Raw genomic sequence first — 18,004 nt, 5'->3', positions numbered from 1 at the left:
ACTACTCGTGAGATATGGTGAGAGGTGTTGGCAGCCACAGGTCACGTTAATGTATTGACTTAAAATCGCAATGGTCAGCCAGTTGCTAGCTCACGTTGACCTCCAGTGTTTCATGTTACTCTTAGATCTACCTTTCTTTTAGCTCTCACAGAAATCTTCGATATCCCTTAACAGACTTGTCATGACTACTTCATACAAAATTAGCATTACCATCGGTAATTCGAATCCAATTTAGTTCAACTTTATAGTAGAAATTCATAAAATCAGCTGTGAAATTTCACGTTCAAGTAGCAAGTATGAATTTATCTATAAATCAAGACACCTGTACTGAACACTATCGTTACATCACCAGATAATCTTGTCAGAATGACATACAAGACGATGGTTATCTCAAATCAAATGTAAAGCAAATTATATTAAAAATGTTCATGGAATAAAATGAATATGAAATGAAAGTGTTTGGGGTTTTGCAAATGTTCATTAAAATTATCAACGTGAATGTGCTGTGGACATTTCGAGCAAATTTATAAATGTGATTGTGAGCTGGAATGTTTTTGATGTGAGAAATGTTTTACTTTAATTAAAATGTGGAGTGACACATAAAAATGTATTAAACTTTTTACATGTCAATGTCATTGAAGTGAGCGAATAATTTCGTGATGCAGATATACCGTAGTGTCGGAGTAAGTGATAAACGTTAATTATTTTTAGTGTAATTTGTGTTTTTGCTTTGAAATTCAGTTGTGTTACAACATTTTATATTACAGATGCCATGTTCTGATAGTTTAGCACTACCGCGTATACGTGCCAGAATCTAATACACGGTTGATAGACACCACCAATACATTTTCTGATGACACACACGATCATATCACTAGTACTATATGTCACCCATCCAAAATAAAATCCATAATTTCATTACTTAACCCCGAAATCAAAACGTCGAGCTTAGCAATCGTACTCACGACCACCAAACCAAGTTGACCGTCACCGTTAACATTAAAATTATGCATAATTTTTTCTTGTCCCATAATGTCATTACAATGACGTGACTTTTACACCATAGCGCACCATAAACACTGGGTATAACCAATAATGATAGTTTTTGCTACATTATTATTATATGTATTGTAGAAATAAGGTCACTGACCGCAACTCCAGTCATTCACGAGCACAAAGAAACCAGATTTGGACCTCCTAAAAAGTTTATGATAGCAAAAACTTTGGGATTGAATCTACTACTGTATTGGCTAGATAGAAACTTTTATTGATATATATCTCTTGACTCCTAACTTTGATTATGAAGATGTCACTGTGCTATTTATAATGATTTTCTTTTAATTTATTATTGGGTGATTATAGACCCATTTTGGATATGGAATTTTCGTCCTCTACAGACACTTTTTTTAATAAAGACTATCAGAATGTGTATGTATTTGATGTTTGCGTAAAAATTTATTAAACACTTTTTACAAAGATTACGTAAGCCCATACGATATCAAAATCAAAATTCGATATCATAGTGATAGAGCCATCCTTTTAAAACCTAAAACTGGCTGCCCCAAAAACCTGTCTATAAGGTCAAAAAAAACACGTGACAACATCAATCCAAGACCACACAGCAACTCAAAACTTGATACCCTAAAAACTAACCTTAAAACAAGCACGTTTTATAAAATTAGTCACTTTTTGCCTCCAAACCTAACAGATGTTGATAAAATAAAACTTAATAACGTAACACTATACGGTTTCAAAGTCAAATCACGTTTAGTATAACAGGCCGACAATATGGACGACCTTCATGTAATACGAACTAATGAATAAACATACATAGGTAAACATATTGACACGGCCATACATATATGTATATGTAGGTACCGTCACCAGGAAGCTTCGATCTTTCACACAAACAAGTTTTTGATGATTTCTGTCATGATGCTCGTAGAAGGTCGTTGATTATTACTTGAACACACTTTGAATTTAACACTCTAGGTTTGGAATCAGAATCATCTTATAATCTTTATTGTCATAAAAACCTTGAATAACTAACTCCATTTCGTTAGTGACGTTTTGAACCTAATTAATGGAATATTCTAAACTCCCTCCGTAGAACTTGTCTTCAACCAGTTTAATAATGTCCTTATAACAAATAACAAGAACGATCCAGTTCATATCAAGATTATCAATAGAAAGTTTCCAGGAACAGTTAAGGTACTAAACCAAGATAACTTGTATCTACATTGTATTGACAAGACCACAAAATACATTGTCAATGAACGTATATGCAAACGATCTCTCTATTGCCTAGCCGTGAAAGTGTTTCTAAAATTGAAGTCAAACATTTGAGGTCAAATATTCAATCAAAACATAGACCATCTGTATGAAAAAAGGTAGTAACATTGCTTGCTTTTTCATTTTGCACCCGACGTTCATCCAAAAAGTCAATATTGATGCAGTCTCTGGGTTCAACGTCTTTAGGCACACGTGTCCAAGTGTCTGGATTACTCTCGGCATCAACTGTTAATTTAAAAAGTACCTTCTCATATATCGTATCAACAACAAGCGTTTACGCTGTGTTAAAGACTTCGTCCTACAAAATATTCCAAATCACGAGCCTCAATGGTTCAAAAATTGATCGTAATTCCATTAAGTTTGCGCTTAGTCTCGAAAAAGTAAAAAAAAGTGAAGTGCGATGACTTTTAATTTTTAAAATCGATAACCACTTATTACATCAAGCGATCGGTTCTACAGACATAAAATAATAAGATTAAACAGATAAAGAAGATGAAATATCTATTGTAAGGTTTATCCGTGTAACTAAAGTAAATAAGATATTAGTTTTTTGTTTTGTGTAACTCGACCACCTGGGTAAAGGAAACGCACGACTGGCTCAGCCTACGGTCGCTATTTTTTCTGGCTACGTAACACTATGTGAATATTGTTTGCTAATACAACTGAACTGGTCGATAATAATGATAATAAACCAATATAAAAAAATAAAACTAGATAAAAATAACACAGGTTTTGCTAACTCAAAAATATCAATTGTAGAGTTTTTCATAAGCCAACCATGAGTTAGAGCTATACTTTTTCTGCTTACAACTCTAATGACTATGTATTATTTTGTAACTAAGTGATCCAAGAAGTAATTGGATGCAGTTTCAACATTTCAATTAATAAAGTACCTGGCTACTGTAATAGGTGCCGCAGAATTTCTAAAGTTATTCGTTGCTAGGCTCGGCCTTGGCATTATGACCTGTGAAAATGTTACTTTGTGAAACGCAAAAATGTGTTTATATTTCTTGACTAATCTCAATTCTGTTGAAACAAAACTCAAATCTCGATTAGAACGGCAACTCTACAAAAGTCAAAGTTCTCATGAGGTCAAAGAATTACCATTCATTGAATATCAAGATGCCAAAAATAATTTCACTACACTTAAAAATAAAACAAGAGCACATTACTAACGCAGTGCCGAGAGCGAATTTGGCATCGAAGAAAAAAATAACAAAGTTAACGCTGCAATGTTTTTTACTTCACAAAGCGCTCAATAGTCGTTTTTTGGTTCACTTTTTGCACATCTGTTTGCTCCAAAATAGACTAACAGACACATGGCACTTTCGATTGATGCAAAACACTCTGAGGTCGAATGAGCCTCCTGAATATACAAACATGGAAAAAAGCTGCACAAGTCGGACGTGCCAGAGATCCGGTAAGGGGCACTGACTTCCAACTTTTGCTCCTATTCCAATTACTTATAATTGAAAACTTCTTATTTATCTTTTCTAAATATTATTTTTAAATTCTACCGCAACGAGCGCTACGGAGACTATTGAAATTGATTGCAGTTCCAATGTATTAAATGGCGTTCGTAATTTTCTTGATTGTCAGCTCAAGATTAAAGCATGTCCATTTTGCTGATTACTTCCAAAACATAAAATAATATTGTTTGCTCTGTGACCGACTTATTTTTTGCTGTCTACAGTCGAATTAAGTTGTCGGCTGGAAATATTAGTGCACTTTTTGTGTTGACAAGGGCAAGGACTGTTACGACATTTGTCCAATAATACTATTATGTTCCAATTTGCAACTTTTTGCTTTAATCACATTATCTGCTGGGAGTATAGTTTTAGTTACTTTCGAGGTCTTTGAACTGTAACTTAAAACAATACTTACTGAAATTTTTAACAGCACTTTTACTTGAAGCCAACCTTAAATGTGTTGGGACAACGTCCGGCCTTCCGTGTTAAGCGTAGAATCCAGTCACTCACACTGAACACACCACTATGAAAATCAAGTTAGCACTTCACGAAAGTCCTGGCACGGCGGGGTCCGAGACTAAACCCGTTCCGGAGGATACCGAATTCCGGTTTGAGAAGGTCACTTTTCGCGTTCGCCGGGTTCAAAACAGACTGTTCCAATTCAACAATGTGCGGGTTGAAAGGAAAGTCTAGGAAAGTTTCGTGTATCGGGCGAAAACTTTTTTCGCGATGTCGGAGGTTCGGCGTCGTCGCGCCTCACGACACGAGCGTCGCGAGCGGCAGCACGGTGCAGACTGGCGCGCGATGTAAAACTATACGAGTGTGCACTCGAAGCCTCCGCGTCTCGACACGGATGTTCATGTGTGCGGTAGACTTGCAGATTCCTCTACCACTGTACTCGAGCGATGCGAGCGTTGCTTTTGGTGTTGATCCATTGCTGCTTTAGTAAACGTTTTAAAGTAATTGGTTGTTTAATTCTTGTAATGGAAGACGAATATTTCGTGTGCGTTGACACAGGACATGTGAAAAGTATATCCGGGCGAGGTATCAGGTTCTGGAGGTTTGCTCATTTATTGTTATGGGCCGCAGTCGGGTGCATAGTTTTATGAAATTGGCTTTTTGTTCGTACCGTCTGGCTGGCAGGTCCCTCTGGGCTGCGTCGTAAAGACGCATTAGGTTCACTGGCCACTGAACTTTGCTCGTATTTTCATTAACACCGTTTAATTTAAAGTATCGATATGGCTAAGTAGAGAAACAATTTAGTTAATTAATTTATTCATTTAGAACTGAGTTATATTTATTACGACACGTTTGCCATGAGGGACATCGTTGGATTAGAAAATTATTCAACTATAACTCAATATTATTATATATAAGCACATTTTTGTGTCATACAACAAAATCCCTAATTCAAAAAATAGCAACAATTATTTTGGAAAATTTTAGTGCAACCCTAGATTGTAATTGGGTACCCAAGCCTACCTGCCCTAAGCATCTAACAAGGGCCTTGAAGGTCGCCAGTTATGTTCACACCCACTCGAAAATGTAGCGAATTTGATTATGTTAGTAGACGCCGCTATAAAATCGAGATTAATAAATATCTTGGACTCAAAACGGATTATTTTGAAGAACAAGTTGAATTGAAGCTTGTTAAAAAGAAAAAATATACATTATTTAATGACAGAGTCATCTAGTGGCCAGAACAGTGATGCACTATTTGGCATATGCAATAGGTACACACACTTTTGGACAGTTTCTTCTAATTAAATTCTAATAGAGATGAGATCATAACCAAACACCAGTCATGGTTTATCGATATTTTTTTTAAAACAATTTTCTTTAGTTGGTAGCTAGTCTCGTACAAATTTAATAAACAGATTAGAAATAGCTAATAAATATAATAATAGTAAAGTTTCTCTTCTCATATTTGCTATCCAGATTTTAAAACATATTTACGAGACTGTAAGAATAACATGTCAATCGTGACATGCGTTGCTAATAATGAACAAAGAAAAACAGAGTTACAATCGTGAAACACAAATTTACATGTGGTTACGTAACTAGGAAAGAATACAACATCATAGCTTGTGCTTACCCGTAAGTGTGGCTACTGTTGACAGTTACCATGTTGGATAACTTTTTCATCATACTACATATGTAAACGATAAAGAAGAAAAGTTAAAGCTATCTTTTTCTTATCCAATTATTTATTTCTTTATCAAACATGAAAAATGTAGAGCTAAACTTAAGAGATTATAAAAAATGGTAGTTTGTTCTCCAACATGGACATTGAATTCGGGCATACGAGTAGAAGTCGGTTACAAACCCCACTAGGATAATACTAACGACCTTAATTCTAGGAAACATCATAATGCACTTATCCTTTCATATTGATATCGACAAGTGATGACTAACGACCAACAAGCCAGATAAATACGTAACAATGAAGATATAAATATAAAAATAAACAATGTACACGCAATAGATGCTGCATCTCCTCAAAGATTTGGTGCTAACCATGCAACGACCTTGATATTGAAAACGCGACAAGCCAAAAATGAAAGTGAAACAGATTTGTTTTCTCTTTTAACGGTTACGTCTCTGATGACTTAACTAATACCATCTAATTCAAGCCAGCTTACTACAGGCCAACTAAATTTCCTCCTAATAAAACGATTTTATACTTCATAGAATTTTTATATCAGACATTACGAAAGAGATCAGATAGTTCATAAAAATAATTATGATTTGAATTTATGAACAAAAAGTGGCGAATCAATTGTGCGGCTGCCTTTCGATGATGTAATCGATTTAATTTTTTTAACAGAAGTATCGATTCGAATATTCGTTACATTAGATTCGACGGACTTTGGTGTTGTCTTTAGCAGCAGCTGTAAACAAGTTTGTTTGAAACTACCTAAGTATGTTTGTCTAACCTAAAAATAGTAAGTGCTACCAAACGCGTGCATTGAGCTTAGAGAAGTTCTTCCAAGTGGTGCGGTATAAATAGTTGGAAAGGAAGCAAACATAGGCGTAATGCATCAACACGGTAAACGTCTAATCGAATGCATGTGTAAACCATGCGTTCAATCTGTATTATGATAACTTTTTCAACACTTCCGTAATGCAGTCGTAGACGAAAAGAGAAAGAACGAAAATAACGAAAGACAAAGGTACCATGGACTCTACGTACTGCTTACTTTATGAACGTACATCTACAATGAAAGCAATTACTTTTATAAAGCCTAATCATCTACCTATGCACTAAGTAGTAGGGACTTAACAATCGTACTAAGTAGTATTCAATGAATCACTATGATTAGCTCAACTATCTTCCAATATTCACACCTGACCAACATAGTTACCCACATTCTCCACACTTTTGCCTAGACAAATGACGAGCAAATTTCTTTTATCATCAGATCCATGATTGAAGATTGAAACAAAAAGAAGTGTTACAGCCAAATACTTTCCAACTCCGTAACTTGGTCACAATCGGTCACGATACAACTGTATTAAGATCAGAGATATAAACGAATAATGAATCAAAATCATATTAATTCACCGATGGCCTATCAACATTGTCTGTTAGATGAGTAGCATTGTTGTAACCTGCAAACTAAGTGAAAACAATAACCATTGTATTGTATGCACTAGCTTTCATTCTGCTTGCGACCTTGGTGGCTCATTGACTTGGAACCTTATTAGGTCAATTTTGCTGATGCTTTGGTCCAGAGGTCAATAATGCAAGACAGCATTAGTAGGTAAATTCTCAATTATTGCGTTCAAGTTCTATAGATAACAAAACATAACGGCGTTCTTTTTAACCCCCGAAAGATTAGGAGCATATAACTATATACTGGGAAAAATATCAGACTCCATGCAGTTAACATCAAATTATCGAAAAACCAAGAAATCTCCAATTTGTGGCTATAATAAATATATTTAATAAACTTCAATCGATCTTGGGATAAACAGACATAAACTAGGTCAACATTTAAAAGCTGTGTAATGATATTGTAATCAGTAATTAAAACACGCTCCTTGTTCAATACCGTTGAAGGCTGTACGTGATCGTTTGTTGTTGTATTTTCTTTTTTAAATCTATAATGAAATCATAAATATTTGGCTATTAGCGCCCGCACACGTTGATAGCTTTCGGTTTCATTTCCAACAAATCCAATATCAATATTTTCACTGTAATAAATAAAACCTTACCAAAATCCATCGTATCTTAGAACAAAAATAAAGAAATAAGCACCGTTCTAAGAACGTTCTCCTTTTAAGATCGAATGCACATAAAATCTTCCATATTTAGTTTCACACAACAATAATTCTTTTGCTCTACTTGCCTACATTTTACGAATTTGGTAACTCTTCGTCACTGTAATTACACTTGTCCAAATATAACTTCCTCTGCGACTATCATTAACGTCTATTTCTAAGCCAATCCATTTCTGTTTCCTTGAACTTGTAAGTCTAAGATGAAATATGGTTTGTTTTTATCGCTTCAAGCAACTTTCAAACAAAATGTGAGATTAAAAGCTCATAATTATGTATCATTAGTGATAGATGATCGCCTACATCTCATAAAGATCATTGCTTTCGACTCTCACAGATCTTGTGGGATGAGAAACTAGAGGACAGATGAGTATCGGTATATCGAAGTAGTTTTGTAAGTAATGATACTTAGCATTCCATATGTATTATGGAAGCATTGCAAACAATACAAATTCACACTTCACCACCACTTAGAGGCTTGCACCTGTGAGAAAAAGCGAGGCATACATATTAATATCGTACTCCTAACGTTTCCACACCAAGTTACTTCTAAGTACAAATCGACAAAAACTTAAAATGTTTACTTTGGAAATTAGGGCGGCCCTTTCATGACCTTCTTCTCACATCGCGGTCAGGGAGGTGCTAAACGAGTTAAGAACGGAAATCTGAATAATTGTACCTCCACACAATTGGAACAATGGCACAGAAGTGCATTCACAATTAGCGCTTGCAAGCCTTTAATTAAACCCTGCAAATCATTATCATTACCGTGATCTTAATTGAATGAAAAGGTGTGAGATTCTATCGATTAACCAGCCACGGGTCAACGAGTAATTGTCTAATACCATTGACATTAATGCAGAATTTAATTTCAATACACTTTAATTAAGAAACGTTCCAAACAGTGACGCGTTTCGAATTGCCATTAAACAGTTACATAGGCACTGTAACCATAATATTGAATATTACGATGTAAATCCATTCCTATATGACCGCAACAAATATGAGATTACTATCAGTAGTACCAAATAGATCCCATAAAGGTAAAATTTCTCCGAACATTTAGTTTCAAAACAGATGGAAATCTTAAATCCATAAAGATGTAAGCGACAAATAAATCGATTTAACACTTTCACCGATTACATATAGAGAAAATAACAGAAACGCACTACCGAGCTATCAGAGGGACCATCGATCACCTTGTACAATGGAGGCCTCGACATAATTCTTCAAAATCGTAATAATACTCAATCCACTTCAATAGTCCGCAAACAGATGTCTGTGGGTCAATATTTACTAGCTATTCAAATAGGACCACAAACGATGCAGTGAAGGCCACACACGCTGAATATAATCTTAATGTTCAACTATCTGATAGTGAACACACTAGATATAAATACCTACCCATTAATCCACATGAACCTTGCATTCAAAAAATTCGCTAGCAACCAAACTGTACACGATTTTGACAAAAGCGATGATTTATTGCCTCTAGACAATTTGGATATTGCCAATCTCTGTATGTTTATCCAATGCGATGAAATGATTGCATGAGATTACATACGAACTAAATTACTGTGAGAATTCGATGAATGATCTGTAAGAGCACGATCGGCAGTTATTAATGATAAGGAATCATTAGTAATTGATGGTAAAATGCTTGTACAAGGTTGACAGTTACCTATGTGTCAAGGTGTTGCAGACAATTTGACGACATATGATCTCTATGACGAAGTAATAAGCTGTAATAATGTTGACAACGCATGTTTCACAAGCACAACGCATAGGCAGGTCTTGTCTCAAGGCCACGTGTTCGATCTCGTCTTAATAAACGTTTATTAGACAAACAGTTTGTCTAGTTGCAACATAGATTTTGCAATATTTAAAAGCTGATATACCGAAAATAGTTTCATCTGTAACAGAAGCATTGTTTGTTGTTCCCATGTCCATGACCTGTGGCTAACTTGTGTCTGTAATTGATGAGTACGTAACGGTGTTCAAATATAAAAGCAACTTGAATAGTACATTACTTACATCTCGAGAGGTATTGATACTACTCGTGAGATATGGTGAGAGGTGTTGGCAGCCACAGGTCACGTTAATGTATTGACTTAAAATCGCAATGGTCAGCCAGTTGCTAGCTCACGTTGACCTCCAGTGTTTCATGTTACTCTTAGATCTACCTTTCTTTTAGCTCTCACAGAAATCTTCGATATCCCCTAATAGACAGCTTGTCATGACTACTTCATACAAAATTAGCATTACCATCGGTAATTCGAATCCAATTTAGTTCAACTTTATAGTAGAAATTCATAAAATCAGCTGTGAAATTTCACGTTCAAGTAGCAAGTATGAATTTATCTATAAATCAAGACACCTGTACTGAACACTATCGTTACATCACCAGATAATCTTGTCAGAATGACATACAAGACGATGGTTATCTCAAATCAAATGTAAAGCAAATTATATTAAAAATGTTCATGGAATAAAATGAATATGAAATGAAAGTGTTTGGGGTTTTGCAAATGTTCATTAAAATTATCAACGTGAATGTGCTGTGGACATTTCGAGCAAATTTATAAATGTGATTGTGAGCTGGAATGTTTTTGATGTGAGAAATGTTTTACTTTAATTAAAATGTGGAGTGACACATAAAAATGTATTAAACTTTTTACATGTCAATGTCATTGACGTGAGCGAATAATTTTGTGATGCAGATGTAGTGTCGGAGTAAGTGATAAACGTTAATTATTTTTAGTGTAATTTGTGTTTTTGCTTTGAAATTCAGTTGTGTTACAACATTTTATATTACAGATGCCATGTTCTGATAGTTTAGCACTACCGCGTATACGTGCCAGAATCTAATACACGGTTGATAGACACCACCAATACATTTTCTGATGACACACACGATCATATCACTAGTACTATATGTCACCCATCCAAAATAAAATCCATAATTTCATTACTTAACCCCGAAATCAAAACGTCGAGCTTAGCAATCGTACTCACGACCACCAAACCAAGTTGACCGTCACCGTTAACATTAAAATTATGCATAATTTTTTCTTGTCCCATAATGTCATTACAATGACGTGACTTTTACACCATAGCGCACCATAAACACTGGGTATAACCAATAATGATAGTTTTTGCTACATTATTATTATATGTATTGTAGAAATAAGGTCACTGACCGCAACTCCAGTCATTCACGAGCACAAAGAAACCAGATTTGGACCTCCTAAAAAGTTTATGATAGCAAAAACTTTGGGATTGAATCTACTACTGTATTGGCTAGATAGAAACTTTTATTGATATATATCTCTTGACTCCTAACTTTGATTATGAAGATGTCACTGTGCTATTTATAATGATTTTTTCTAACTTATTTTTGGGTGATTAGAGACCCATTTTGGATTTTTGACAATTCTGGAAACTTTGTCCTCTACAGACACATTTTTTTAATAAAACTATCAAAGCGTCTATGTATTTGATGTTTGCGTAAAAATTTATTAAACACTTTTTACAAAGATTACGTAAGCCCATACGATATCAAAATCAAAATTCGATATCATAGTGATAGAGCCATCCTTTTAAAACCTAAAACTGGCTGCCCCAAAAACCTGTCTATAAGGTCAAAAAAAACACGTGACAACATCAATCCAAGACCACACAGCAACTCAAAACTTGATACCCTAAAAACTAACCTTAAAACAAGCACGTTTTATAAAATTAGTCACTTTTTGCCTCCAAACCTAACAGATGTTGATAAAATAAAACTTAATAACGTAACACTATACGGTTTCAAAGTCAAATCACGTTTAGTATAACAGGCCGACAATATGGACGACCTTCATGTAATACGAACTAATGAATAAACATACATAGGTAAACATATTGACACGGCCATACATATATGTATATGTAGGTACCGTCACCAGGAAGCTTCGATCTTTCACACAAACAAGTTTTTGATGATTTCTGTCATGATGCTCGTAGAAGGTCGTTGATTATTACTTGAACACACTTTGAATTTAACACTCTAGGTTTGGAATTAGAATCATCTTATAATCTTCTTTATTGTCATAAAAACCTTGAATAACTAACTCCATTTCGTTAGTGACGTTTTGAACCTAATTAATGGAATATTCTAAACTCCCTCCGTAGAACTTGTCTTCAACCAGTTTAATAATGTCCTTATAACAAATAACAAGAACGATCCAGTTCATATCAAGATTATCAATAGAAAGTTTCCAGGAACAGTTAAGGTACTAAACCAAGATAACTTGTATCTACATTGTATTGACAAGACCACAAAATACATTGTCAATGAACGTATATGCAAACGATCTCTCTATTGCCTAGCCGTGAAAGTGTTTCTAAAATTGAAGTCAAACATTTGAGGTCAAATATTCAATCAAAACATAGACCATCTGTATGAAAAAAGGTAGTAACATTGCTTGCTTTTTCATTTTGCACCCGACGTTCATCCAAAAAGTCAATATTGATGCAGTCTCTGGGTTCAACGTCTTTAGGCACACGTGTCCAAGTGTCTGGATTACTCTCGGCATCAACTGTTAATTTAAAAAGTACCTTCTCATATATCGTATCAACAACAAGCGTTTACGCTGTGTTAAAGACTTCGTCCTACAAAATATTCCAAATCACGAGCCTCAATGGTTCAAAAATTGATCGTAATTCCATTAAGTTTGCGCTTAGTCTCGAAAAAGTAAAAAAAAGTGAAGTGCGATGACTTTTAATTTTTAAAATCGATAACCACTTATTACATCAAGCGATCGGTTCTACAGACATAAAATAATAAGATTAAACAGATAAAGAAGATGAAATATCTATTGTAAGGTTTATCCGTGTAACTAAAGTAAATAAGATATTAGTTTTTTGTTTTGTGTAACTCGACCACCTGGGTAAAGGAAACGCACGACTGGCTCAGCCTACGGTCGCTATTTTTTCTGGCTACGTAACACTATGTGAATATTGTTTGCTAATACAACTGAACTGGTCGATAATAATAATAAAAAATAAATTGATAATAATTAAGGGCAGATAAAAATAACACAGGTTTTGCTAACTCAAAAATATCAATTGTAGAGTTTTTCATAAGCCAACCATGAGTTAGAGCTATACTTTTTCTGCTTACAACTCTAATGACTATGTATTATTTTGTAACTAAGTGATCCAAGAAGTAATTGGATGCAGTTTCAACATTTCAATTAATAAAGTACCTGGCTACTGTAATAGGTGCCGCAGAATTTCTAAAGTTATTCGTTGCTAGGCTCGGCCTTGGCATTATGACCTGTGAAAATGTTACTTTGTGAAACGCAAAAATGTGTTTATATTTCTTGACTAATCTCAATTCTGTTGAAACAAAACTCAAATCTCGATTAGAACGGCAACTCTACAAAAGTCAAAGTTCTCATGAGGTCAAAGAATTACCATTCATTGAATATCAAGATGCCAAAAATAATTTCACTACACTTAAAAATAAAACAAGAGCACATTACTAACGCAGTGCCGAGAGCGAATTTGGCATCGAAGAAAAAAATAACAAAGTTAACGCTGCAATGTTTTTTACTTCACAAAGCGCTCAATAGTCGTTTTTTGGTTCACTTTTTGCACATCTGTTTGCTCCAAAATAGACTAACAGACACATGGCACTTTCGATTGATGCAAAACACTCTGAGGTCGAATGAGCCTCCTGAATATACAAACATGGAAAAAAGCTGCACAAGTCGGACGTGCAAGAGATCCGGTAAGGGGCACTGACTTCCAACTTTTGCTCCTATTCCAATTACTTATAATTGAAAACTTCTTATTTATCTTTTCTAAATATTATTTTTAAATTCTACCGCAACGAGCGCTACGGAGACTATTGAAATTGATTGCAGTTCCAATGTATTAAATGGCGTTCGTAATTTTCTTGATTGTCAGCTCAAGATTAAAGCATGTCCATTTTGCTGATTACTTCCAAAACATAAAATAATATTGTTTGCTCTGTGACCGACTTATTTTTTGCTGTCTACAGTCGAATTAAGTTGTCGGCTGGAAATATTAGTGCACTTTTTGTGTTGACAAGGGCAAGGACTGTTACGACATTTGTCCAATAATACTATTATGTTCCAATTTGCAACTTTTTGCTTTAATCACATTATCTGCTGGGAGTATAGTTTTAGTTACTTTCGAGGTCTTTGAACTGTAACTTAAAACAATACTTACTGAAATTTTTAACAGCACTTTTACTTGAAGCCAACCTTAAATGTGTTGGGACAACGTCCGGCCTTCCGTGTTAAGCGTAGAATCCAGTCACTCACACTGAACACACCACTATGAAAATCAAGTTAGCACTTCACGAAAGTCCTGGCACGGCGGGGTCCGAGACTAAACCCGTTCCGGAGGATACCGAATTCCGGTTTGAGAAGGTCACTTTTCGCGTTCGCCGGGTTCAAAACAGACTGTTCCAATTCAACAATGTGCGGGTTGAAAGGAAAGTCTAGGAAAGTTTCGTGTATCGGGCGAAAACTTTTTTCGCGATGTCGGAGGTTCGGCGTCGTCGCGCCTCACGACACGAGCGTCGCGAGCGGCAGCACGGTGCAGACTGGCGCGCGATGTAAAACTATACGAGTGTGCACTCGAAGCCTCCGCGTCTCGACACGGATGTTCATGTGTGCGGTAGACTTGCAGATTCCTCTACCACTGTACTCGAGCGATGCGAGCGTTGCTTTTGGTGTTGATCCATTGCTGCTTTAGTAAACGTTTTAAAGTAATTGGTTGTTTAATTCTTGTAATGGAAGACGAATATTTCGTGTGCGTTGACACAGGACATGTGAAAAGTATATCCGGGCGAGGTATCAGGTTCTGGAGGTTTGCTCATTTATTGTTATGGGCCGCAGTCGGGTGCATAGTTTTATGAAATTGGCTTTTTGTTCGTACCGTCTGGCTGGCAGGTCCCTCTGGGCTGCGTCGTAAAGACGCATTAGGTTCACTGGCCACTGAACTTTGCTCGTATTTTCATTAACACCGTTTAATTTAAAGTATCGATATGGCTAAGTAGAGAAACAATTTAGTTAATTAATTTATTCATTTAGAACTGAGTTATATTTATTACGACACGTTTGCCATGAGGGACATCGTTGGATTAGAAAATTATTCAACTATAACTCAATATTATTATATATAAGCACATTTTTGTGTCATACAACAAAATCCCTAATTCAAAAAATAGCAACAATTATTTTGGAAAATTTTAGTGCAACCCTAGATTGTAATTGGGTACCCAAGCCTACCTGCCCTAAGCATCTAACAAGGGCCTTGAAGGTCGCCAGTTATGTTCACACCCACTCGAAAATGTAGCGAATTTGATTATGTTAGTAGACGCCGCTATAAAATCGAGATTAATAAATATCTTGGACTCAAAACGGATTATTTTGAAGAACAAGTTGAATTGAAGCTTGTTAAAAAGAAAAAATATACATTATTTAATGACAGAGTCATCTAGTGGGCAGGTAGAGATGCACTATTTGGCATATGCAATAAACATACATTTGGACAGTTTCTTCTAATTCTAGTCTAACAGAGATGAGATCATAACCAAACACTAGGGACAGTTCATAAGACATCTGTACCCTCAGTATGAGTTTGCTTTACGTTTAAAATAATCGAAACGAGAGCGAGTTCGGCGCTCTGATTGGTTGATTTATTCGAGCCGGCCAATCAGAACGCCAAACGCGCGCTCGTTTTGATTACTTTAAACGCAAAGCGAACTCGTACTAAGGCCACTGCTCTCTCCAACACTGATATCGAAGGAAACGACCTCAAAGGGACATTAAAAACTTTACTTAGTTAATGAACTAGGAAAGAGGAAACATTACCTTTTAAAGACGATATTGTAACAGTAGTAGGAATAGTGGGCCTATTATGGATACCTTCTTATGATTGAAGGATTGCAATAAAGCATATAAACTGGATCGGTCGACATTGTGATTTGCCGTTCACATTCTGCTAATTACCTACATTTATGGAGCGTTCTGTATTTGGTGATGTATGGATTTCCTTCTGCCTGGTTTATTAATAACCTCCTTTTGATAAATCTTTGTTTGTATCTAAGTTTTACTTTGATAATATTTTCATGTTAATAGTCCATAGTTTAGCAGTAATATTAATTTATATAGGCCATAGTCTAGGAGGAGTGGACCATCACAAGTTGTTGATGATGACTACGCTTTTCAATCAATTATTAGTTTTTAGATTATTTTAGTCAAAATGTTCTCTCTACACGTAATTCATCATCACATCAAATCCATTATATTATTCAAATTATTTTCCATTTTGATTTAAAAGAAACACGAGTATTTAAAAAATACTGTTCCTTTTTAGTCAAGGAGTACATTATTTTCGTTGTTTATTTTTAGAATACAGAGTAGTGCCGCATGCCACTATAGCAGCTGCACGCGTCAGTGGCGCCATCTCTTATCAGGACGGTCAAAACTTTGTTTAACTTTTATGTAAAGCTTTTTTTTATTGTTGTGATTTATATATGAATTGAACATACAAAATAAATTCAAAATACGATGATTTCATTGTTGATTGCTTGATTAAAGATATATAAGTTTCTTTACGTAGTCAAGTTAAATATTAAATTTGTTAAACCTAAAACCGCCGCTATTACGTGAACACAAGTACCGAAATCGGATGAACCAGAACCTATTTAGGTACGTTATATCACTACAACACCACCAAACACTACCATCTAACATGAACGAACAAGAAAACTAGTTAGAACGAAGCACAAAATTCTGCAACCAACCTACATAGTGACGTCACAAACCCATTACTAGAACATAGAAGCCAAAACACGTGACAACGGCAACATAACCTAACTTTCCTACTGGGGACATTTGCGTAAGAAAATTCGCACGAGGAACATTTAAAACATAATAGGTTACCTTATCCAGCGACACGAGGCGGGTACAAAACATCTATTACACGCAAAATGTTCCAAGTGTCCCACGCTCCAAATTGTTCCAATGCATAATAAAATAAACAGGAATTTCGTATTAATATAGTGGGCTGGGCCAGCCTGATTTATTTTAACATTTACTGAATATTAGTGCAATGGACAATCCCTTGTTGCAGTTGAGCCTCAAGCCAAACATAAACTCTTGCTAAACCATGATCTACTTAGTAATTTGACTTTATAATTTAACTTGCGTTATTGTTTGATCACTCGTCTTTAGATTTTTGTCCTTTAATTTTTATTATATCTGATACTATGTCTGAATTTGTAATATTTTTAATTCTGTCTGATAGATCATAAGTCTTTCTTATATAGCTAAATGTATAATTCTCTCTCCCTTTCTCTCTGTCTCTCTCTCTCTCTCTCTCTCTCTCTCTCTCTCTCGTATATAACCGAGAAAGTTAACATATTATGCGATATTGCTTCAGTTTTGTAGTCATTGAAAACCTTCAATATGAGTAGTAGCAGAGTTTAATAAAGACCCGCCTCTGGCTTGTCCCTATTAAATCTGACTAATAACGTACAAAACATTGCTTGATGTTGTAACTAAAGTATCCTATCAGGAAAATTGTGCTGTTAACTTTCCTCAATAAGGTCCACAATTGCATGATCATCACCATCATTATTCATGGATTTTTTAGAATAACTACAATTTACATTTTCTTTCTACTTTACTATAAATACAAAGTTATCTGAAAACAGATTATTAGACAGACTTACAACTAACATCAAATGAAAACCAACATTAAAATCGACACAAATGCTCTTCACACTTATTCATTTAAATACAAAATCACCTATTTAACATTTCATCCGAACATAATGATAGCCTTTCATCAATTCGCTTATCAATATATAATAATCAAACAGTACCTATTGTACTGAAAAAGGTCGGCAACGCTCTTTTGACTTTCCTTGTGTTACG

The 18,004-nt window shown here is 35.2% G+C and overlaps 1 protein-coding gene across 2 annotated transcripts in view; it reads right to left on the bottom strand.

The window, feature by feature from the left end:
• Positions 1–14,674, bottom strand: part of LOC118281590 (probable serine/threonine-protein kinase DDB_G0267686) — a 196,100-nt gene extending 181,426 nt beyond the window's left edge. The window contains exon 1 of one of the 2 annotated variants that reach the window (XM_050701490.1): positions 14,283–14,674. The gene's annotated coding sequence lies outside the window, so the exon portion shown is untranslated. Of the gene's footprint in view, positions 1–4,176; positions 4,583–14,282 lie in introns of those variants that run through there. The other variant, XM_050701489.1, reaches the window with a different exon arrangement.
• Between the last annotated feature and the right edge of the window lie 3,330 nt (positions 14,675–18,004).

This window comes from Spodoptera frugiperda, chromosome 20 (genome assembly GCF_023101765.2).
Source record: "Spodoptera frugiperda isolate SF20-4 chromosome 20, AGI-APGP_CSIRO_Sfru_2.0, whole genome shotgun sequence".
Classification (NCBI taxonomy): domain Eukaryota; kingdom Metazoa; phylum Arthropoda; class Insecta; order Lepidoptera; family Noctuidae; genus Spodoptera; species Spodoptera frugiperda.
Note: the sequence above shows the minus strand (reverse complement) of the source record. Positions and strands in the feature narration are given on the sequence as shown.